Raw genomic sequence first — 23020 nt, 5'->3', positions numbered from 1 at the left:
ATATGGATTAGCCTGAAGCATCATCTGAGATGGAAGATTAGAATTAGAATTAGAATTAGAACAGTACAGCACAGAACAGGCCCTTCGGCCCTCGATGTTGTGCCGAGCAATGATCATTCTACTCAAGCCCACCCTATACCAGTAACCCAACAACCCCCATTAACCTTATTTTTTAGGACACTAAGGGCAATTTAGCCTGGCCAATCCACCTAACCCGCACATCTTTGGACTGTGGGAGGAAACCGGAGCACCCGGAGGAAACCCAAGATCTTAATAAAAATTATTTTTTTCAAATATGTAGTTACAGAGCATCGGCCAAGCAGGGAAAAGGCTCAACGAACTGCATTGAGTTAAAACAGAGTATGCACTCTACTGAGTGTCCTCTTGATCGATACATACAATTAACGTGCCTAATATTTCACACTCATACATGATGCAGAATTTCTGTCTACTATGAAATCTTGACAAGATAATTCTTGAGTGAATTAGATTTCTTCAATTTTAAATATATGTTCTTTTGATATTTGTAACATCATCTTTTTATTCTTTCAGTCATTTGGATTTTGAAAGAGCTGCTCAGTTTTCACGGAGATGTTAACTTCACCACCTGCTTCTTTGTTTGTAGTTGAACTTGGAACAGTCTCCACAGGCAATTCAGGAATTAATATTTGGTCAGGAGTTTCTTCAGTTGCAATAAACTCTTCCACACATGGCTTTCTCAAATCTATATACATTACAGATCAACAACATAGTCAGTGATGAAGCCAAAAATAGGTGAGAAAGAAGAGTATACAAGGACCTGCCTTGAACCCACACACATCAGGCTGGATTCTCTGCCCTACCGCACCACATTTCCATTTCCCCCTGCCAGCGCGATCCATCTGGCCCGATCTGTCCCCCGGCCGTCCATAAGGCCCCCCCCCCCCCCCCCCCCAGTGCCCAATCACCCCCCCCCCCCCACCAGAGAAGCCGCGGACTAAACCTGCAGCCGCCACGCCAGGTTCCCCGAATGACGATAGATGCTTAGAACTATGCCATTGGGAAATTGGCCAGTTGGAAGCGAAGAATCGCTGGGCGGGCCTCTGGCAATGGCCCCCCAACAGCGCGGAGTACTCTGCGAATACGCTGATTCTCGGGTCCCGGAGAATCACCGGACTAGCACCAGGCCTGATTTCGGGCGTGAAAGGCGATTCTACACCCACTCGCCAAACGCGATTTTGGAACGGGGCTGCGGAGAATCCAGCCAGGGGTTTCACATTGTCGGGAAACCCCCGGGCTGCCGGCAAAATGGAGCATCTTGCCGGCGGTGAATCCAGCCCATCAAATTTAAATGGAGGCAAGGGAGGATGAAGATCAACCACTCCCAGGAGGTGGATCCCTCATTTTAATATTTTAACAAGGCTGCATCGCTCAGATTTTTCTCCCACTTCCAGTTTGAATGCTGGATGACCAGATTTTGTTGGTATTGGGAAACACAGCAGCAAGAAGGTGAAGACTGCTGCATCGATCGGGTAAGTGTCTTCACAGCACTGCTTGTGGGTCATGAGGCGTACTCGCTCTGGCCCACCAAGCAACACCATGCCAGTGATTAGACTCACCACTGTCACACCCTTGCTGATCTGATGCCCTTCCAAAGTCATCCACAACTTTAGATCTGCCACCACTCTCCAATCTTTCCAACTCTCCGCCACTTTTTTTTCCATCCTCCCTCGATCACTCTAGCTCTTTGTATTCTTATCCTCATCACCCACTGACACCCCATGAATGTTTCCCTTTATTCTCCCTCCCCACGCAGCACCCCCTTCACACACCCCTCCCCTCCCCCCACTAACTCTAGTACATCCTCCTCTATGCTCCCCAACTGCAGCTAGAAACTTTAATCTAACCATCCAACAGACAGTCAGCCTGTCAGTCTTAGTGGCTGTGACAGGGAAACAGGTTGCAAAAATGGTAATTGGTCATCAAATTTGGCAAGACCTGAGGTCAACTCATTCTTCCATATCTCCCAACTACAAAACTGCTCCCCTGCTCCTTTACCTCCTCCCAGCTAATAATAAGGCCTAAAGGCCATTAATATTTTCTGGTACAGCATCTTCAGGTTAATTGTTCAAAAACAAGAAATGCAAAATGATATATAGGAGTTTAATGAGAGATATTGTTAAAAAAAATGGCTTTCTACCAAAATCCAATAATATAATGGTTGATGATTGTTTTGTGTTTGATTTAGTATTAATAACCAGAAGAAGATGATAGCAGGAATGGAACAATCATTTACAGTAGGATGTTTCAATGTCATAAAAGTTTCAAGAAATGACAGATTGAGAACAAAAGGTTTAATTGAACCCTTCTTTTCTGATCAATTTAAGTTGATTTATAAATAAAGTGAAAATTACTTGATTTATGATTCATGATTGATTAGATTTTTTTAATTGCTGATTTAAGAACTCTTCAATAGGATTCGCTATTATTTAATGATATTTGACTTGGATAAGTTGGATAAAAGCGGCAACTCCATTTTTGGAGTTTCTAACTTATGTTTAATAGTTGAACAGCAGATTCATGAGGCAGAATTAAAATGGCTATTAAATTAATACGTTGGTGTTTCATACACCACTCAAAAAAACCTATAAATCCTATCGCATTTTGGAATTTCCAATTTTGCTGTCATCGGGGACCCTTGTACAAGGGGCAGCACGGTAGCATGGTGGATTATGAGGAGAGGTTGAGTAGACTGGGACTGTACTCGTTGGAATTTAGAAGGATGAGGGGGGATCTTATAGAAACATTTAAAATTATGAAGGGAATAGATAGGATAGATGCGGGCAGGTTGTTTCCACTGGCGGGTGACAGCAGAACTAGGGGGCATAGCCTCAAAATAAGGGGAAGTAGATTTAGGACTGAGTTTAGGAGGAACTTCTTCACCCAAAGGGTTGTGAATCTATGGAATTCCTTGCCCAGTGAAGCAGTTGAGGCTCCTTCATTACATGTTTTTAAGGTAAAGATAGATAGTTTTTTGAAGAATAAAGGGATTAAGGGTTATGGTGTTCGGGCCGGAAAGTGGAGTGAGTCCACAAAAGATCAGCCATGATCTAATTGAATGGCGGAGCAGGCTCGAGGGGCCAGATGGCCTACTCCTGCTCCTAGTTCTTATGTTCTTATGGTGGTTAGCATAAATGCTTCACAGCTCCAGGGTCCCAGGTTCGGTTCCCGGCTGGGTCACTGTCTGTGCGGAGTCTGCACATCCTCCCCGTGTGTGCGTGGGTTTCCTCCGGGTGCTCCGGTTTCCTCCCACAGTCCAAAGATTTGCGGGTTAGGTGGATTGGCCATGCTAAATTGCCCGTAGTGTCCTAAAAAAAAGTAAGGTTAAGGGGGGGGTTGTTGGGTTGCGGGTGTGGGGTGGATGCATGGGTTTGAGTAGGGTGATCATTGCTCGGCACAACATCGAGGGCCGAAGGGCCTGTTCTGTGCTGTACTGTTCTATGTTCTATGACAAATGCTACGAATATGTTTGCTTTAAAGCAATTACATTCACAGGGCAACATAATGGGAGATGAGGATTAAGATTCAAGCAAGAAGACTGAACTAACGTGGTTTAGTCAATGAAAGTAAATTTCAGTTATCATTCATATCTGATTTGGTTGAGGTCTGTTCGCCAGGTGCACACCTTGGGAGACCATCAGGTTTTATGATGTGCTTCTCCTCTGGATGTTTTTTCTGCCAATGGTGGCGGGGGGGGGGGGGGGGGGGGGGGGTAGATGATTCAGGCGTAGTGGCCTGGTAATGATATGCCAATTAATTCAAAAGATGTTCCCGACATCACTGACAGGGGAGGGGGACAATCGCGACATGCGCTCATGTTGTTCATGAAACGCAATTTGGCTACTCTCCCGGGATTTTGTGACTCTCTTTGTTGAACCCGCCTGACATGATCTGGAATAGAAAATCCCGGCCATAGTGAATTTTCCATCTGCTGTCTAGGATTGCATGTTGTGGATTTGCTGTTTTATGTTTTTCAAAAAAGCAATGCAAAATAATTTTTTTTAAATCTGGGACCGCTACTTATTCATGACCAGCGACCCAACATATAATAAAAATACAAAAGATGGGCGGTGCATAACATCAATGCACATGTATGAATCTTTGAACATGTTCACTGGTATGACACCGTTAAGTTAAAACTGAAGTTGTGAACGGGAAACATTTTATAAACATTGTGCCATTTTAAGTAAATCAAACGTCTTAATTTCGAAGACTGCCTGTAGTTATATAAGTAGAACTGTGCAAGTGCCATTGTAGAGTATACTGACAAACTTTTTTCCAGTACAAAAAAACAACAAGTTTACTCACCTACATCTGTATCGACAAAGGTTTTTCTTCCAGTTGAAGTTTTTGCTGCATCTCTGGTCAAAGTTTCCTGAACATTTCCAGCAGCATCAGCAACATACATAGCTACACAAAGTTCTCCACAGGATTTGGAAATCATCAGCTAGTCAGAAAAATCATTAATTGGTTATGAGAAAACATGTTACCTTTTGCAAAGGCAATGAAATCCAGATGTGAAACATAACTTTAATAATGATTTTGCATCCCCCCAAGAGATTATTGAAAGTACCCACTTATTGCCAACATGCGGCAGGATTGGAGGTGGGGAGGGCATCTAACTGGGTGGGACTCAGTACCTAATTGAGGGACCCAGCCTCTTGAAGGAGGGGAGATCCACTGAAAGCTATCCCCTGCTCTTTCTTGGACTCTTCTAGCCTCTACTCCCAGCAGCCAACGAGACCATCATTCACCTGTGACCTCAGTTCCTCATTGATCCTGGGCCTCTGTTTGTGCATTGCGTACATCTACTACTACTCCCCTGCTGCCTCTAACAGTAATGAGGAGCTGCTGGTCTCTGATTGCCTGCCAGCTCTGGGAGGGTGAGATTTCTGCCTCCAGGGTCTTTGATCTTGGGGGAGCCTGTTACGAGCCACGTAGGCAGGGCTTGTTCCAAATAGAAAATATGCTGCTCTTTCTTGCTCTCTCACTGACGGACAAGACTGCTATCACTTGGATTGCATTCTGCCTAGGGTTACCATTTGACAGTAATAATATAAAAAATAGTTCCCTCAAAAATTGTATCAATTTTAAATACAAATGTTAATATATAAATGTTGTTTAGAATTTGAAAGAATGGTATTACTTCTATATGAGCCATTAAAAAGAACTGTAAAAGAGAGCACCCAACTCCATAATGTATAAGCAGTTTCAAGGCTGGTACATCTTTTGATAAGTAACACTTCAAATTACTAAATTACTAAGTGTTGCATTCTGTCTTCCAGTTAATGCTGATTGGTAAATACTGCATTTAACATTGTAAGTAGCATTATAAACTAACAATATCCTGGGCAGCAATACGACTGTAAGCATCTTAGATGTTGCATGACCTTAAAGCTACTGTACAAATGGTAAACTGCTGTCGACATCCAACAATAAGACACAAGCTTGAGGGATGACTCAAATTATATACTCTATTCTCTTAATTCTGAGAGTGATGATGGATGTGCTTAATGAAATCAATAGAAAATAAAATTGGGTGGAGTGTAAAAGTAGATCATTGATTTGCCATTGCCTGCTTTGCAATACCACCCAGGACAAATCTATATTTCCTAATATTTTTAAGAAGTTAGAGCAACAATAAATAGTTATATTGAAAACAGTATGGGACCAAGTTTGGTGACCTTATTGAATTTTAAATTGTTCAGGGTATCAAGCCTGTCTATAGCATTGAATTTAGTTGAAATTTACAAGATGTTGCTCATAAATTCCTTTTATATCATAGAATTTACGGTGCAGCAGGAGGCCATTTGGCCCATCAAGTCTACACCGGCCCTTGAAAGAGCATCCTATTTAAGCCCAAGTCTTCACCCTATCCCTGTAACCCAGTAACCCACCTAACCTTTTGGATACTTAAGGGCAATTTAGCATGGCCAATCCACCTAACCTGCACACCTTTAGACTGTGGGAGGAACCGGAACACCTGGAGGAAACCCATGCAGACACAGGGAGAACGTAGAAACTCCACCCAGACAGTCATCCGAGGTCGGAATTGAACCGGGTCCCTGGAGTCATGAGGCAGCAGTGCTAACAACTATACCACTGTATAATTACTTTTCATTAATAAATAAGATGAAGTATCCACATCCTGCCAGGGCTGACAATGGAAAGAATCAATCACTATTTTCTCTTTATAATCTTAAAGGTCACTGTTCCAACCTCCTTGGCTCCCATGAAAAATGCTGCAAGTTTACAAGTTTCACTAGTGTGCTTTCTTTGTTGGACAAACTTGGACACTCTGTATAGCAACCACAGCTTAAATTGATATAAATATTCAATGGTGCTTCACAGTAGTGCTATCAAACAAATTGTCACATTGGAGATGTTAAGACAAAAGCTTGCTCAAAAGGCGGGTTTAAAGGAATGTCTTAAAGAAGGAGAGAAATAACTAAAGGGCAATAGCTTTGCGAGGGAATTCCAGAGCTTGGAGCCTAGGCAGCTGAAGACATAGCCACCAATGGAAGAGTAATTTAAAATGGGGTCGCACAAGAAGCCAGAATTGGTTGTGTGAAAAGATCTTGGAGGTTTGCCTTGAAGAGACTTGAATAAAGGGATGAGAATTTTATAACTGAGCCGTTGCTGGACCAGCAGCTAATGAAGGTCAATGGGCATGGGGTGTGGTGGGGGAGATCTTATCAGAAGAGTTGAAAGCTTTTGAAAATTTTGTGAGTGTAATAGTGTGAGGTATCAACGAGGAGGCTGCTTTTATTGGAACAAATAAGAAGGTTAAGTTATGTACAGGAAGAGCAGTTGAAATACAGGTCTTTACTCATTGAGTCCCAGCCCCACACTCCCCGGGCCCCTGCTCGTCGGGCCCAGCACTTTCTTCCCATTGGCCAGGGTTTGCTCGCTCAATAGGCCTGGGAACCCGAGAAGAATTAGGGGGGATCTTATTGAAACTCACAGGCCACTGCAAGGCCTGGATAGAGTGGACATGGAGAGGATGTTTCCACTTGTAGAAAAACTGGAAGCAGAGGATACAATCTCAGACGAAAGGGAAGATCCATTATAACAGAGATGAGGAGGAATTTCTTCAGCCAGAGGGTGGTGAATCTGTGGAACTCTTTGCCACAGAAGGCTGTGGAGGCCAAATTACTGAGTGTCTTTAAGACAGAAATAGATAGGTTTTTGATTAAAATGGGAATCAGGGGTTATGGGGAGAAGGCAGGAGAACGGGGATTTGAAAAATATCAGCCATGATTGAATGGCGAAGCAGACTGGATGGGCCGGGTGTCCTAATTCTGCTCCTATGTCTTATGGTCACATGGCCTGCGAATGATCACCCCTTAAAGGGGCCACAATACCACATTCCCCCCCCCCCCCCCCCCCCAAATCTCTCAATACTATAAACATTACAAGATAATAACAGGTAACTATTTACAATGAGAGCAGAACCACAAAAGGGGGTGACAGGGTGCAGCCTCTCATAAATTCAGTCTTTTAAGCAACTTCCACAATCTGGTGGAACACCTCAGTTCTCTGACAGGTTTGTCGACTATCAAGGTAGTGGTGCCGTCAGAAACAGGTGATTGTCTAAAGGTCTCAGAGGATGTGGCGGTGTCACTCCCCTCTTTAGTTCCCTCTGATGTAGCAAGGTGGGGCCTCTTCTGAAACACTCAATTCCCTCCTTTCTGGCTCTGATGAAGAAACATTTATACTAACCACTGGATCCACTTGTTTTGCTGTCTGAACTGCAACCTCTCTCTTTCTTATGTGATCCATATGCTTTCGCACCTGTCTCACTTATAGTTTTACCAAATAAAACACAGGTCCAGAGCTTGCTACATTTTTTCCCCGGTAACCGATTGGTTCAACCCTGAATTTTCTGACGAAAACTAGGTCATCTGCTTTTAAGTGGGGGTTGCTGGGTTACGGGAATAGGGTGGAAAAGTGAGCTTCAGTAGGGTGCTCTTTGCAAGGGCTGGTGCAGACTTGATGGGCTGAATGGCCTCCTTCTGCACTGTAGATTCTATGAAATCTATGAAGGATCTGCTACTTTTGGTCAAGCCATGGAATTTCTTTTGTGTAGCTTGCCGCCACCCTCCTTGCCAAATTAGGGAACCCCGGATTGAGCCGAGTACGGAGATGATGGCCCTTTTACAGTTCTGCAAATGTGAGCCCAATAGAAATATGGGGGGTGGTTTTGTATGAAAGGAGGAAATTGGCTAGCTTGAGACACAATGGCCTGTTTGACTGCTTCTTCATCACAGAATTGAAAGTTTGCACTGCTCTTTCCATCAGGCCTTTTAAGGCTGGGTGCCAGACGGCTGTGCTAATGTATTGTATGCCGTTAGTCTGGACAAAATGCTGGAATCCACCCCCCCCCGCTACCCCCCCCCCCCCCCCCCCCCCCCCCCCATTATCCAAACCTATAATTTCTGGGAGGCCATGAATTGTGAAAATCTATCTTAAAGTTTTGCTGGTGGCTGCCGAAGTTGTACTCATTTCTTGGACTCCAGCCACTTGGAGTGGGCATCTACCAGTACCAAGAACATTTTGCCTTGGTAAGGGCTGGCAAAATCCATATGCAATCTTGTCCAAGGGCAGTTTAGCCTTTCCCAGGGATGAAATTGCCAGCTGCGACTGGCAACAGGCACACTGGTAGACCGGATTCTCAATGTCTTTGTTAATGTTTGGCCACAGTGTGTAGCCCTTGGCCAACATTTTCATCATAGTTTAACCAGGATGTGCACTCTGCAGTTCTTGTAGTAGCGGCTCTCTTGCTGGGGTTGGTATCACCATCTGGGAACCCAAGAGCAATACCCCATCTTCGCAACTGAGTTCACCCTGCCTCAGTTGGTAGGATCTCAGCTGCTCCGAGTTTTCATACTGCCAGCCACATAAAACCATCCACTTAACATTTGATAGGACTGTGTCCCTCTGAGTTCAGTTCCTGATGTGAGTCCCAAACTTGGGCAAGGTATCCACATGAAGCAGGGGCAGCCGGGGTTCGAACCAGCTGAGGGTGCCCCACCCCCAGCCGAGGGGGTGCTGAGCACTGGGTGGCAAAGCCAGAACCCACGGTCTCTTTTGCCTATGAGCTCCTTGGCTCGCACAGAAGCCCTTCTGCCAGGTTCACATTTTTCAAAAGGAGCACTAATCGGCACCAGCCTGAGCACCTGCTGGAGAGGCCGCTGAATGATGGGAGGCGGTTGGATATGGTGTCGTTCTCGGTAATTGTACGGAAATGGGCTTAAGCGGTGATAATTGGTTTCTCACCACACTATGTTGAGATCCCGATTTCACCTACGGGAGCGGGCCGGTTGCATCGCAAACTGTTTGGCACCTGGCGCGGATCTCGTTTTTGGCTTCTCCCGCAATTCATTGGCCTCGTTACTTAGGGATGAAACGGACGTAATAATTGACCATGCCCAGAAATGATTTTAATTCCGCAACATTTTTTGGTGCAGAAACCTCTCAGATAGCTTTCACCTGATCTTTTAAAGGATGTAGGCCTTTGGCGTCAACTTTAAACCCCAAATATGTAACTTCATTGGACTGAAAGGTGCACTTTCCCTTTTTCAATCTTACGTCTACATTTCTAAACCACTTAAAGACTTCCTCCAGGTTGGCTAGATGTTCTTCTTGTCAAGTTCCCATCGCCAAGATGTTGTCAATGTACACCACGACTTTTGGAATTTCTTCTGGCACATTCTCCATCGTCCACTAAAAAATTGCATAATTAAATATGCCAAAAGGTAAACGGGTGTACATGAAGAATTCCTTGGTCGGGATTCTCCGACCCTGCGCCGGGTCAGAGAATCCCCGGGAGGAAGCCCGAATCCTGCCCCACCGCCCCGACGTCGGCTTCCCTATTCTCCAAAGCAGTCTTTGAGCGGTGGCGGGATTCCCGCCACGCTGGTCGGGGCCTGTTGACACCCCCCCCTCCCCCTGCTGATTCTCCGGGCTCTGATGGGCCGAGTGGCCGACAAGCTTTTCCCAGTCCCGCCAGCGTGGATTACTCACCTCACACACGGCAGGACCTGGCAGGTAAGTGTGAGGGGAAGCCCTGGAGGGGGGGGATCCGACCCAAGGGGGGGCTCCCATGGTGGCCTGGCCTGCGATTGGGGCCTACTGATTGGCGGGCGGGCTGGTTCCATGGGGGCCTTCTTTCCTCCGCGCCAGGCCCCTGTGGGGCTCCGCCATATTGCTCGGGTGCCGGCGTGGTGAAGGGAACCCCAGCGCATGCGCGGAAATACGCTGCCCATTCTGCGCATGCGCGGGAAGACGCCGGCCGTTCCACGCATGTGCGAACTTGCACCAGCCCTTCGGCGCTGGCTGGAGCTGCGGGAACCACTTCGGCATCAACCTAGCCCCCTAGAAAGGGGAGAGTTCCTTACTTTCAGGGGCCGTTGACGCCGGAGTGGTTGGCCCCGGTTTTCACGCCGGTGTGGGGACATAGCCCCATTATTGGAAAACCCCGCCCCTTGTGTGTGTTAATTGTTGCAAATTTCCTGGAGTATTTGTGTAGTTCAAGTTGTAGGTGAACATAACTTAAGTCAAGTTTTATATATGTGAGGCTTTCCTGCCAGCTTCATGTAATGCTCTTCTATGCGAAGAATCAGTTACTTGTTGATTTGGGCTGCTTGGTTTATGGAAAATTTGTAACTGCGACAACTCCTAATGTTGTGGTCAGGTTTTAGAACAGGAACAAAGGAGCCGCCCACTCAGGGAACTGTAATGGTCTTATGACCCCTAATTGCTCCAAATGTGTGAACCCGGCCTCAACTTTCTGATGATGGGAAGGCTGAAAATTTGAAAATTTCTGGTGTGCAATCGGGGTTCACGTAGATTTTGGTTTTGCCCCTTTGTACCCAGCCCACCTCGTTTTGAAAAATGTCTTTGTACTTGCAGAGGATCTGTTGAACTGTATCATCCGTTATTTTAAAAACTCTAGACGATTTAGTCATAGCCAATCTGTCATAGCCAATCTCCACACATGAATCTTGGCCTCTGATCTTCCACAACGATCATGGGTAATTGAGCCAATTGGTGTTGATATGGTACCGGGGCAGTTGCGGTACCTAATATCTTTTGGGTTTCCCTTGGATAAGTTGCTAACTTAGCAGCCGTGCTGCTTAGTCTGAGAGGTTGGACTCCTCCTTGCAGGTATTTGTAGGCTTGTTCACCCACCACCATGGCTGAAGCGTTAACCTCCATACTCAATGGTTGCTCTTTAACCGTAAGTACTATCTCAATGGGAGCCGCCATGCTCACTTTCATCATGTTTAACTTATAAACCTCAGATTTTTTCTCGGGATTTTTCTGTACTTTATATACTGGCGTCAAGGCGATTTTATTTCAACTTACTGTGTCCTGTCTGGCATGGCAAAATTGTTGAATGTGACCCTTCTAAAATAATTTTTGCAATGGCACATATTTTGAGGGTGTTCTCCCCCACATTTGTAAAACTCATCAAAATTCTTTGACTGACAGCCCATTTTTCTTCCTTACTTCTGTGAAAACTGGCGACAAATTGAGAAATTGTCTCTCCTGGGTCCCTGCTGGTCACATTAAATTTATACCGTTGCAGTATGATAGAAGGACTGGGGTTACAATTCTCTTCCACTAACATGACTAACTGATCAAAGGGCAGCACGGTAGCATAGTGGTTAGCGCAATTGCTTCACAGCTCCAGGATCCCATGTTCGATTCCCGACTGGGTCACTGTGCGGAGTCTGCACGTTATCCCCGTGTGTGCCTGGGTTTCCTCCGAGTGCTCTGGTTTCCTCCCACAGTCCAAAGATGTGTGGGTTAGGTGGATTGGCCTTGCTAAATTGCCCTTCGTGTCCAAAAAGGTTAAGTGGGGGTTGCTGGGTTGCGGGAATAGGGTAGATATGTTGGCTTGAGTGGGTTGCTCTTTGTAAGGGCCGGTGCAGACTCGATGGGCCAAATGGCCTCCTTCCGCACTGTAAATTCTATTATTCTATGACTTGGTGTTTGGGACCTCTGGGAATGTTAAATTTCTAATGAGGTTATAAATCTGGGGTCCGCACACCGTTAGCAAGATGACTTTTATTTCTAATGTGATATAATTCTGTAGACTCAATCCTGTGTGTCCTCTTAGCACACATAACCCCGCGCTGGGAATGTTAATTGGTAACATCAACTCATTGACATTTTTCGGCTACAATAGATCTAATGCTATTTTATACATTCAAAAAAAATTTGCAATTCTATTAGTGGTTTCAAGATCCATTGCTCCCAGAGAGCAGTATGGCTGACAGGCAGCATATCTGAGGAAATGGCAAACACACGACATGTCACTTTCAGGAAAAAAAAATCACAGGCCAGCAACAGACCATTACCAGCAATATAGCAAGTTTTGTTCCCCACCTGCAGAAGGCAACCGAATTGCAACTATGAAAGGCAACTATCATTTTCATGGATAGATGATAAGAAAAGAAAATATAGCAAAGTAAATGTACAATAAATGTTAGATATCTCCACTTGGAATTTCACTATGTGATATAAATCAATACAGGGCAAATAAAAAAATTGCAAATTTGTACATGAATAGTCCACAAAGTCAAAATAAACGTTCAATACTCAGAGGTATTGTCTTTGCATAATAATCCAGTGACTCAGGCTAGTGCTCCGGGGCACTGGGTTCAAATCCCACCACAGCAGATGGTGAAATTTGAATTCTGTAGCAATCTGGAATGAAAGGTTTAATGGTGACCATCAGGTGATTGTTGTTAATTAATCTGCCAGATTCATTATGAAATGGCCTAGTATTAGGTAAACAAAGGGTTTTGTATTGGTAAACATGGGGTGTAGTTTTAAGTGGGTTTAATTTAATGTGTCTGTGACTGGAAGGGTGAAACCTATAATTAGATTCATGCTGGACAAAGGTGTTTGTATGTATGGGGTTGGTTTCAAGTCCAACTGTGATTCCATTGTGCTGAGAGAGGCCTATGACATGAAGAATAAATAGGCCAGCAGAAGTATGTAGGTATTGCTTAGCAACTGGAGATCCCTTTATAGGTACAAAACATTTAAATTTTAGTTTTAGCTGATATATTGCAATTGGAGGCAGGACATGGGGGATAGGGGGTGGGGGTAAACATTTCTCAACTCTGCCAGGAGAAGTTGAACATGACAAGAGAGTTACAAAGATGCAGGCTTTCTAAGGAACACATTACAGTCCAGCTAACCATGGAATTGGGGCAGAAAGAATGTCTTAAGATGACTGAAGTTAAGAGAACAGACACCAAGGTACTGTTCAGAAGAATTCATGTAAGAGTAAACAAAGTGTTTTGAGTTAAAGAGATAATTTCAGTAATCAGGTTTAAGATGGGACAGCAGATTTCAGAGGTAAATTAAAGTTGCGTGTCATTTTACTTGATCGAATGCTGAAGCAATTGGGAACAGTTTGTAGAGCAGTCAAGGCAAGGAAATCCTAAAAGGGTTGTTGTAAAGCCTGGACAGATTCGCTGTTAAAAGTGGAGTAGAAGCTTTGTTTAAAAGAGTCATTTGTAAAACCTGGACTGGATTTCGGAATGCAAACTGCTACTGGAAAGGATTATTGTAAAAGAAGACTTTAAAACGTATTTTTGGGAGTGGAGTTTGGAAACTCACATATGCCATTCATCTGAGGAGATTCTGAGGAGAAAACCAAAGCCACTAATTTGGGTTCAGAGCAGAGTGTGTGTATTTAACCATAGCCAATCTGTGCTGAATGATCTTGCACACAATGGCCTCACTTTCTGTCTCACTTGAGGGGTGGTGGCGGTTGGGGGTAGTAGCAGCACCTCACCTGGAACTGGGAACTTTCAGAAGTGAATCTGATAGTCGCTTTTGAACTCAACCACAGCATTTGGATCTCACTTCTGGATTTCCCAATCAATTAGAGCAGGTAGGCATGTTGATACCCACAGCAATCTGTTTCCGCTCCACTCTTTAAAGCTACCATGTGAGGGTCAGAGTGGAAACATTGTCCAAGTGTCAAAACAGACCCAGCAACTGGAGAGATGGAGTATCAAAGTGCAAAGGCAGCACCACACTTTCCAGGTGTGTCTCTTAACATCATGTTGTGGCTGTAATCAATTGCAAGGAGATTTGCTTGCCCATGGATGGGACGAAGCAGCCTACCGCAGAGAACAAATATGTGTGGCTGGCAGAATTCAATCGCATAAGCATGTGCCGGGCAACTGGATACTGGATAAGTTCTGTTCAGGGCATGCCATTATTCAAGTACAAACCCTCTCACTCTGCCCCCCGTAGCCTTATGCACAGAAACAAAACTTGTATGTGCACACATCCTTTTTTATTAAGGCATCTCCTCATTTTCCATCTGACCAACTGCTACTGACATGCAGCCATCTTCATCTTATGGCTATGCTGTAAGCATCCCTCACAGTGACCTTCCACAAATGATGTCCTTCCATCCTCTCAAAACATTCCATTTCTTACACTCCTAGCTTCCCTCTACCTTTCCTTTCAGGAAAGGGTGGCCACCTGCAAGGGACATTAAATGAAGCAGGTAACTGAGTGCATGCTGATCCTCATCAAACGCTTGCATACTTATGACGACCTTAAGCAGGATTGTGGAAACCCTTGCCTTGGGCTGCTCAATGCTTCGCTAAAATGTAGCAAAACATTCCCCAGCTCTTCGTTACCAAGAAAGTCGAGATGGGGCACGAGGGGGAAGATAAGATAGGGCATGGAGAAATGGTGATTCAAGTTCCACCCCTGTCTCTTTGCCCACTCTTTCCCCCATCTCCCCACCAATCAGAGTCCCACATCCTACCTCCTATCCCGATAGTCCAGTCGGTACCCTACACAGACGCAAGAAGGGTGGTCTTTGGCAGGGCCCTCATAAGCTAAATAACCCAGAGGATGTCAGCCTGAACAGTGATCTGTGCAGTTTGCCTCCAGCTGAACTACAGCAGTTGCATTATGTAGGAGTACGAGAAAAAGAAAAGAAAAAATTGCTTTTATATAACACTTCTCTTGACCACCTGACATCTCAAAATGCTTTATAGCCAATAAGATACCTTTTGAAATGTCGTCATTGAGTAGGAAACATGGTAGACAAAAAGTGCACATCACATTTCTAGAAACAGCAATGTGATAATGACCAGATAATCTTTTTTTGTGTGATGTTCAGTGAGGAATAAATATAGGCCTGAAACTGACTTCCCTACTTTTCCAAATAGTGCCATGGGACCTTTCGTATTCACCCACGCAGGCCGGTGGTGGGGTGGGGGGAGCATGATTTACTGTACCTTCTGAAAGACAGAACCTCCAACAATGCAGTGCTTGCTCAGTGTCAGCCTTGAATCATAGAATAATAGAATCTCTACAGTGCAGAAGGAGCACTGTAGGGATCTTTGTACTCAAGCCGAGAAGGCAGCCTTGGGTCAGAGGCAAGATTGCTGCCAATTGAGTCACAGTCAACAGTAAAAGAAAAAGGATTTGTAGTTATAGAATCGTAGAGCTCGACAGTACTAAAAAAGCCCTTTGGCCATGCTGTCTGTGCTGGTCAAAAACACCCATCTAAGTATTCTAATCCCATTTTCCAGCACTTGGCCTACAGCTTGTATGCCTTGGCAGTGAGTTCCAGAGTCCCTTCACCCTCCGGGTGAAAACATTTGTACTCACATCCTTTCCTGTTCATTAGCTTAAATCTGTGTCCCCTGGTCATTGATACCTCCACCAAGGGGAAAGGTTTCTTCCTGTCTGCTCTATCTATGCCCCTCATAATTTAATACATCTCAATCATGTTGCCCCTCAGTCTCCTCTATTCCAAGGAAAACAACCCCAATCTATCCAATCTCTCTTCATAGCTAAAACTCTCCAACCCAGGCAACACCCTGGTAAATTTCCTTTGCAATCTTTCCAGTGCTATCACATCCCTTCTATAATGTGGATTCCAGGACTTCACACAATACTCGAGCTGTGACCAAACCAACATTTTATAAAGTTTCAGCAGAACCTCTCTGCTCTTAAACTCAATGCCTCAGCTAATAAAGGCAAGTATATCATATACCTTCTTATCTACTTGCCCTGCTAACTTAAGGGACCAGTGGACATGCACCTCAAGGTCCCTCTGATCCTCGGTTTTTCCAGGGTCCTGCCGTTTATTATGTATTCCCTTGTCTTGTTTGTCCTGCCCAAATGCATCACCTCACATTTATCTGGGTTGAATTTCATTGATCAGCCCATCTGACCAGTCTGTCTATATCCTCCTGTAATCGAAGGTTATCCTCAGTCTGCAGATGATATGCAAATCGGTGGGGTGATCAATCAACCCTCCTATATTCATGTCCAAATCATCTATATAAACTAGAACTGCAAGGGCCCCAACACTGATCCCTGCAGGACCCCACTGGACACAGGCTCCCAGTCTGAAAAACACACCTCGGCCATCACTGTCTGCTTCCTGCCACTCCGTCAATTCTCAGCCGATTGTCGGGCAAAAGTCGTATAAGGGTATTTAACACCATGTAAAAGTGTCACAACTCTGTTTAATATTCTTCAATCATAAACTTTACTTCAAAGCTCAACTGTCCTGTCTTGCCCAATTATTTCCTGCTGGCTGGCAAATGCCTTTTTGCCTTGTGAAGAATTGTGTGGTAAGAGTTAATGACAAGCAATGTGTTGAATCCGCGATAAGTACAACACATAAATGACAGTAGAAATTACGAACAAGGTTTATTTCAATGCAATTCTAATACTCCTCCATTCCCCGAAGGGGTTCCTTCCCTGACCTGCACCTGGGCCGGGGTTTTTGTACAGCTGGGGCTCTCCTTGTAGAGGAGAAGCCCCCCCTTAAAGTGGAAGTTCATATTCCGGGGATGTCATGAGAAATCTTATTGTCCTGATCCCGGCACCTCCATTGGGGTTACAACACTCCTCCCCCACTAAGTCCGGAGCAATGTCCAAATCCATGGGCAACTGCTCACAGCATATGACTATGTTATGACCGTTTCGCCTGCAGACAGTATTCAGGCTCAGACCTTGCGGTGTCAGGAGGCGCATCCTGGACGGGGAGTGGCGTTTACATTCTGAGCATTTGGCCGGCGGTGGTATTGCTGGTGCGTTAATGGGAGCCAGCATGGGTGCCTCCGACGGTGGCAGAATGTCTAACTCAGTTTCTGAGTCTAAGCTAGGTAGTTCTTTTTCATGACAATATCCAGAAAGATGCGACTGAAACAGGTATGGAGGTGGTGACCCATCAACATCTCACCTGGGATTCGACTTCCGGTTCGCGAGCAGAGTGGCCGCAAAAAAGGGGCTCCCGCAGGACAACGAGGTTGGGGCCGTTTTCAGGGGGTCTCCGCAATGGGAGGAGGCGCGAAAGGAACAAACACCCCTAAGTTCCGCAAAATCGGTGGCTGGGGAACGGGGCCCTCGGCAGCGGAGCGATCCGGCAGCAGCAGCGGCAGCAAACACCCCCTCCCCAATGGCACCAGAGCGCAGGGCAGGACCGGAGCAACGGCCCGGACTGAAGCGGGGCCGAGCCTGCAGAAGGAGGGAGCGGAGGAGCGACCAACGACCCAACCACCACCCCCCCCACCCAAGCGGGAGAGTGCAGGGTGCGACGAGCGGCGGCCTGGACCAAGCGGCGGGGACAGCAGCGGGGACAGCAACGGGGACCGACCCAACCCCCCCCCCTCCCAAACCAGCAGTGACCACCACGAGGCAAGAACAAAGAGGCCTCTCTCTCTCTCTCTCTCTCTCTCGACCCTGGGTGAGTGAGGGAAAAGGAAGGAAAAAAGAACTTTTGCAAAAACAAAACTCTGAAAAGAAAACTTTTAAAGAGGGGGGGGGGGGGGGATATTATTTTTTTCTCTTTTTGCACTCTTTTTCTCTCACCCAAAACAAGCCCACCTGAGAAGAGTTTTATAAAAGAGAAAAAATAAAGTGGTAAAGGAGAGAAGGGAGGAGAGAAGAAAAAGGGAAGAAACAAAAAAAATATAGGGGGCGGAAAAGGGGGGAAAAAGAAAAACAAGGGGAGAAGAAAAGAAGAAAGGGAAGGGGGAGAAAAAATGCCAGAAGAGAACCAAAGCAGAGGGAGAAGGGACACCAAAGGCAGACGGGTCAATGGGCGAGCCAGTCCAGACGAGCGAATCAGCGCACGAAGCGGCAGAACAGAAGTATCGCCGCATCAAAAAGAGCTGGACAGACAGGTGCCCTCTCCCCCGGGGCCAGGGGGGAGCTGGAACTGGAAGGCAGCCTTTACCGAGGTGCTGAGGGAGCATCTGCAGGTACTCAAGGCAGAGGCGAAGGCAGACATAGAGGCCACAGTGCAGGCAGCAGTGGGCATGGCCATGACAGAAGTGCAGCAGGCCCTGACCAGATTTGAGGAGAAATTGGATGCCCAAGGGGAGAAACTGGAAGCCCAGGGGGCGACCATTAAGGAGCTGGAGAAAGCAGCGACTGACATGAGCGACCGGGTCACGGCCCTGGAGAGGGAGGTGACGAGACTGGGCACAACACAGGGGAGCCAGCATTTATTCACCATCCCTAGTTGCCCTTCAGAAGGTGGTGGTGAGTTGCCTTCTTTATCCGCTACAATCCTTGAGGTGTAGGTACACCCACTGTGCTGTTATGGAGGGAGTTCCAGGATTTTGCCCCAGTGAAAAGAAGGAACGGTGATATATTTCCAAGTCAGGGTGGTGAGTGACTTGTAGGGGAACCTCCAGGTGGTGGGGTTCCCAGGTATCTACTGCTCTTGTCCTTCTAGATGGTAGCGGTCGTGGGTTTGGAAGATGCAGTCTCAGGAACCTTGGTGAGCTATTGCAGTCCATCTTGTGGATGGTACACATGGCTGCCACTGTTCGTCGGTGGTGGAGGTTTTGAATGTTTCTGGAAGGAGGAAGTGGGCTGCTTTATTCTGGATGGTGTTGAGTTTCTTGACTGTTGTTGGAGCTGCACACACCCTGGTAAGTGGAGAGTATTCCATTACACTCCTGACTTGTGCCATGCAGATGGTGGATAGGCTTTGGGGGGTCAGGATATGAGTTACTCGCCGTAGGATTCCTAGCCTTTGACCTGCCCTGGTAGCCACAGTATTAATATGGCTTGTCCAGTTCAGTTTCTGATCAATGGTAACCCCCAGGATGTTGATTGTGGGGGAATTCAGCGATGGTAATGCCATTGAATGTCATGGGGTGATAGTTATATCCTCTCTTGCAGGCGATGGTCATTGTCTGGCACTTGTGTGGCATGAATGTAACTTGCCACTTGTCAGCTGAAGCCTGGATATTGTGCAGATCTTGTTGCATTTGATGGAGTGTGAGGTGGCTCGAGAAACACTCTGGAGGCTTCCAGTAGTAACAAAGGGGTTTATTAATGGTAGGCAAAGAATGGTAATTGTTCAGGCACAGAACACTATAGCATGGGTCTTGTCTCTTTAGCTCTGGCGTCCACATCCACACTGCACGGCCGCTGCTCCCATTGCTATTGGCGGAGGTTCAGATGCTATTGCGTGATTGGTCCTGATCCGGTCACATGGGCTGCCAAGCCCGTTCCCTTAAGGGGGCCACGCTGCCACAGAGTGGATTCCTTTTTGTTGATGTATACTGCTCGGTGATCTGTGGGCACCTTGATTGCTACATATGAGCAAGTTACAACTTCCTGCGTGAGTGGGAATCGAGCCATGGCAGACAATCCAAGATCTCTTGCAATCACATCACTATCAAAGAGCACAAAAACAAAACATGGCATTCATCATCTGGGAGATGCACTTACGAGTAAATATCACCAGCAGATCCTTGGAAGGAGGCACGGTGAATAGAAGGAGATTTTCTTCAGGAAGCTGTACATGAAGAGCTATGGGAGACAAAGGTCTGAATCGCCTGAGGTACTGGGCACAATTTAATGGAAAATAAACAGAATCCCATCAGCGCCGAGAAAGACCCCGCTCTCTAATGGAACTCTGTTTCATTTCAGGGCCTCAGCAGGGAACGTCCTGCCGAGGCTGCACTTAGTCTTATTTCCTGCATTAGCAAGCGGAACTGCTCAGTGCAGGAAGAGATTTCTAAATGGTGCCCCGATCTCAGGACACCCAAGGCGATCCTCAGACCCCTCCCCAACACACCTATAAGTGGGTCATACAGCCCCCCAGACCCCATATAATAAGTGCTGGGCACACCCAAGCCCGATCCTCGGCATAAGCAAAATGCCACCCGGGCACTGCCAACCTGGCACTGCCCCAGCCAGTCCCACCTGGGCACCCTGGCAGTGCAAGGGTGGCACCCAGGTTGGCAGATGCAGAGTGACTGTGTGACATCGGGAGTACCTAGTGTCATCGGGGGTGCCAGGGTACCACCCTGCCCAGAGACTAAGCACCCAGAGGCCCTGAATCTCTGGCCCCACTGCTTACTGCAGTAGTTTAAATGCAGAATAGCCAGGTCTGGATCCTTCCCATTATGGGCAGGATCCATATTGTGGCGTCTCCCGAGATCACGTTCAATCTCGCGAGGTGTGACGAGCCAGGTAAATCTTGCGAGACTTACCAGCTGCGTTGTGCCCTGGTTTGGTGGCAGCCATAAGAGTTTGGCCACTGTTTCTCAGTTATGTCAAGCGACCTAATCCCCTATCTGTATACTCCATGCTGGATGTATAGCCTTCTTGGAGCTGAGCTCTATGTCCACCTCCTCTTCCGTAGAGCAGCAGATGGTTCAGATGAAGGCAGCTGCTGCTCCCACTGCTGGTGGTGTTGCTCCTTTTGTTCATCATTAGATGTCTAAGGTAGAGGTGCATAAATAGCTCTCATGCTGATCTGAAGGTTGAAAGCTGGAAATGCAAATCAAAGGCAAAAAGTCTCCAACGTACTAGATATGACATGCAAAGTATTGAAAATTGCCTCCAACGCAGTGAAAGCATACTCTCAGAACAAGTCCTGTGAGAAAAAACGTTTCACTTAGTCGAGGAAGCAGCTGGCAGCTGGCACATCTCAGTCTTTAAAGCTATCCTTGTCTTTCTATTGCTCAGACCTGTCAATACCTGCTGCCTTCCATCTTGTTCACCCGGAGAGTTCCTGGAAGCTCAGGAAGCCCTTGTGATCAGAGGTAAAGCCAGAACATGGGTTAAAATAGCATTTGTTCGCCATTTAAGATATTTAATGATAATAATAATAATCACTTTTTGTCACAAGTAGGCTTCAATGAAGTTACTGTGAAAAGCCCCTAGTAGCCACATTCCGGTGTCTGTTCAGGGAGGCCAGTACAGGAATTGAACCGGCGCTGCTGCCTTGTTCTGCATTACAAGTCAGCTGTTTAGGCCACTGTGCTAAACCAGGCCAGAACAAATCCCAGAACTGCCTATCGCTTGGGAATTCCCATGTGCCAACAATGAGTTCAAGTTAAATGCGTGAGACATCTTGGCCGGAATTCTCCGAAAATGGGACTATGGCCACACGCCCGCCGGAAAACTGGCGCGAATCATTCCACACTTTTTTCAAAAAGTCCGGAGTGACTCTCCCATTTTAAGAAGGATAGCAGGACCCCGGTGTGTGCCCCACAGCTCCGGCTGCCAATACAGGGCCCCACTCTTCCGGCTGCGGGTCCGCGCATGTGCAGGCCAGCGGGGAAGAAGTTAGGCCCGCCCCAGATCACGCGTGCCCGCTGATCGGTAGCCCCTGATCGCGGGCCTGGCCGTCGTAGAGGCCCCCCCCCCCCCCCCCCCCCGGTGTCTGATCCTCCCACCCCCCCACCAGGATGGCCAGCGCAGCTGCGAGTCTGAACTCCCGCCAGGTCGAACCATACAGGAACCATGCCGGCGGAACTCGGCAGGAACTCGGCTGGTCGATCGTGGAGAATTGCCGCAGGGACCTCTTTCAATGGCCCCCCATTGGCGCCACGTCGCCCGCGCACGTGCGGCTGCCGCGATTCTCCAGTCCGCAGAGAATCGTGTCCAGGTGCCGCGGGTCTGTGACCCCATTCCCGCTCCCACCCCAAGCGGGATTTTGGCGCGGAAGCTCGGAGAATCCCAGCCCATGTTCATGTCTGCTTCCCAACACTTCTGACATTTTAAGCTGTCGCCCGCCCAAACTTGCAGGTTAAAATTCTTCCCAAGATGTGTTGCCTCCTCTGTCCAATCTTGTCCTATCCTGAGCTGCATGTTTGACATCCTCAAATCTGGTTCTGCTCCACCACAGGACCAATGACTGTGAGTGTGAATGCTTCCTTCTTGATCTGCCGGCAGCCATTGACACCATTTACCACACCATCCTCCTCCAATATCACTGTTCAGCTGGGCAGTACTGCACTGACCTGGTTCCATTCATACCTCTCAGGAGGGCAGCACGTGGTGCAGTGGCTAGCACTGGGACTGCAGTGCTGAGGACCTGGGTCCGAATCCCGACCCTGGGTCACTGTTCGTGTGGAGTTTGCACATTCTCGCTATGTCTGCATGGGTTTCACCCCCACCACAACCCAAAGATATGCAGGTTAGGTGGATTGGCACTGCTAAAATTGCCCCTTAATTGGAAAACAAAATAATTGGATACTCTAAACATACCTATCCGGATGCAATTAGAGAATCTCCTGCAATTGTTTCTCTTCCTGCTCCCACACCATTTCCTCTGGAGTCCACCAAAAGTGGTCCACCATGACCCCCCATCTATTTCTAATCTGTGTGCTGTCCCTAGGCAACATCAAATGAAAATACAGCAGCAGTTTCCACGGGCGCGATTCTCCGCCCCCCCACGACGGGTCGGAGAATAGCGGGAGGGCCTTCCCGACATTTTTCCCGACCTCCCGCTATTCTCCCCCCCCCCCCCCCCCCCCCCCCCCCCCCCCACGACGGCCACCCCACGACACGAATCGCTGCTCGCCGTTTTTTTACGGTGAACAGCGATTCTCCCCTATCCGATGGGCCGAGTTCCCAGACCTTTACGGCCGTTTTCACGAACACAAACACACCTGCTCTCACCGTTCATGAAAACGGCCGCAAAGTTCCGTTCCCG

The 23020-nt window shown here is 47.0% G+C and overlaps 1 long non-coding RNA gene across 1 annotated transcript; it reads right to left on the bottom strand.

The window, feature by feature from the left end:
• Positions 1-318: 318 nt before the first annotated feature.
• LOC119972120 lies at positions 319-20698 on the bottom strand. The gene is made up of 3 exons (XR_005462008.1): positions 20568-20698; positions 4348-4486; positions 319-724 (listed from the first exon to the last, which is right to left on the bottom strand). It is a non-coding gene; the product is annotated as an uncharacterized LOC119972120 (long non-coding RNA).
• Between the last annotated feature and the right edge of the window lie 2322 nt (positions 20699-23020).

Source organism: Scyliorhinus canicula, chromosome 10, assembly GCF_902713615.1.
Source record: "Scyliorhinus canicula chromosome 10, sScyCan1.1, whole genome shotgun sequence".
Taxonomy (NCBI): Eukaryota; Metazoa; Chordata; class Chondrichthyes; order Carcharhiniformes; family Scyliorhinidae; genus Scyliorhinus; species Scyliorhinus canicula.
This window is presented reverse-complemented; position numbering and strand designations above follow the sequence as displayed.